The sequence below is a fragment of the Bison bison genome, unplaced genomic scaffold (genome assembly GCF_000754665.1).
Source record: "Bison bison bison isolate TAMUID 2011002044 unplaced genomic scaffold, Bison_UMD1.0 scf7180017864340, whole genome shotgun sequence".
In the NCBI taxonomy this organism is placed as follows: Eukaryota; Metazoa; Chordata; class Mammalia; order Artiodactyla; family Bovidae; genus Bison; species Bison bison.
This window is the reverse complement of record NW_011494912.1, coordinates 5,318,384-5,320,610: the sequence shown is the minus strand read 5'-3', so window position 1 is coordinate 5,320,610 and position 2,227 is coordinate 5,318,384. Positions and strand designations below refer to the sequence as shown.

Genomic DNA, 2,227 nt, shown 5'->3' with positions numbered 1-2,227 from the left:
GAGGAATGTGCCTTTGATGCCAGGGGATTAGACACGGTCAAGTGCCATCCCCCTTCACCTGAGGCTGCCCCCCTGAGATAATAAGCCTGCCACGGCAGGGGGAGATAGGGGACTTGTGGGGAGGGGGTGCCGTGAGTGAGGGCCCTTAGGAGTTCTCTGAAAGGTTGGGGAGAGGAGGGCTTTCCTATGGGGAAAGTTAGGTGAAGAGGGTGGGGCTTAGGAAGGAGGCAGGGCCCCATGAGGGGGGCGGGGCTTTGTGCGCGGAAGGGGGCGGGGCTTGTGAGGGGAAGTGGGCAGGGCTCTGTGAGGGAGAAGGGGCGGGGCTTGTGTGGGGAAAGGGGTATTTTCCTAGAACGAAGCACGGAAGGCTGGCTCTAATCTGTCCCAGGCGTCTGTTCCCTAGCAACGCCCACCCGCCCACACTCCCTCCACTCCTGGAGTCTCTCAATTCAGCAGGATCTGCAGGTTTAATTAAGGTCTGGGACTCTCTCTGTATAAGGATACTCCACTCCCCATCCTAACCCCCGGGGATCTCATTTCTTTGGTCACATCCACAGCTCATCAAGCCTGTTTTCATTACCAGCTGGAAGTCTCCTTTATGTCTGTCTCCAACAGCTTTCCACCCATCCATTCCTCTCTGCAGGGATCCTCCCCACCCCGACCTGGTCTCCAGCTGGAGGTGAACACCAAATTCCTGTGCCCTTTTCTTACAAGCCGCCCTGCCTGGCAGCCTTGGCCCTGCCTTCCTAAGGGCCTGTGGTGGCAGTGACAATCTCTGTCTGAGCCTCAGTGTCTTCTGGGCTCCACAGGGACGAGTGAGCCTTGTCTTGGCTGCCTCTTGGGGATGAACAGACAAAGGTGTGGTTTGGAAGGACAGCTGTACACAGGCGGTCTGCTCCCAGGTGGCTCCAGGCACTAATGCACTGGCCCTCCTGATTTCTCAGCTCACTGACAGTGCCAGCCTGTTAGGCAGGCCCTGCTCCCCACTTTGACTCCCTCAACAGCAAGCCCAGTAGTTTCAAAGTACTCAGGCAGATGCAGAAAGGAGCCTTGGGAAATCCAGTTTTCCTTGGAGCGGTAGAGATGGGAATGACTCTGTTCTCTCTTTTTTTTTTTTTTGCCTCCAGTTCCACATATGATGGCTGTCCCGTCTCCACTGGATTTTCAGGGGAGGTCCCTAAATCCTTACTGACTGATGCACAATCCTTCCTTCTCAGCCTGACAAACTCTTACTCATCCTTCAAGGCCCATTCAAATGTCTTCTCTCAGAATCTCCCCTCTGAGCTCCTGAAGCATTTGACCCTTTCCTGTCCTGCTGTCCTCTCTATAATCCTGATTCTAACCTATTTTATGGTGGAGTTGGTGTTAACATGCCTGTTTCCCTTCTGAGATGGGGAAGGAATAGGGGTTGGGAGAGGGGTCTTTGAGGAAGTGACTCCAGTTCGGCTCTGGGGACCAGTGTTGCCCAGCACAGCATCTGGCCCACTTGTGTGCCCCTGGTTCTGAACTGCTGCTGCTGCTGCTAAGTTGCTTCAGTCGTGTGCGACTCTGTGCAACACCATAGACGGCAGCCCATCAGGCTCCACCGTCCCTGGGATTCTCCAGGCAAGAACACTGGAGTGGGTTGCCATTTCCTTCTCCAATGCATGAAAGTGAAAAGTCAAAGTGAAGTTGCTTAGTCGTTCCCGACTCTTAGCAACCCCATGGACTGGAGCCTACCAGGCTCCTCCGTCCATGGGATTTTCCAGGCAAGAGTACTGGAGTGAGGTGCCATTGCCTTCTCCGAACTAGACAGGGTGAAATCTAAGCTTCTGGATGTGGCTGCTGGCTGGAATTCCCTTGCTGAAATCACAGGCACCCTCACACGTAGTAGGAGCCCGCTGTGCGTTCTTGCCTGGCTGCCGCACCTAACTTTAGACCAGGCAGCTCGAACCACCCATTTTACATATGGGAAAACTGAGGCCTCGAGTTGTCATTAACGTTTACATGCCCCTCTCCTACACCAGACTGGATGTTTCCCGAAGGCATGGGCTGTGTCTCCTTGGCTGCTGTGACTCTAAGCCCAGATGAGAACTTTATATAGAGCAGGAGTTCAAGACAGCTTATTGGTAGAATAAAGAAATACATGAATGAAAGTTCAACTGGGCCTGCAATAGCTCAGATTCTGACCTTTCAGGCTCCGGGATCCCAACGCTGGCCCCGCCCTGGCCCCGCCTCGAGTCCCTCC

The 2,227-nt window shown here is 54.3% G+C and overlaps 1 protein-coding gene across 1 annotated transcript in view; it reads right to left on the bottom strand.

The window, feature by feature from the left end:
* The window catches only part of SRRM3 (serine/arginine repetitive matrix 3), a 31,203-nt gene that overhangs the window by 28,613 nt on the left and 363 nt on the right, over positions 1-2,227 (bottom strand). The window lies entirely within an intron of this gene.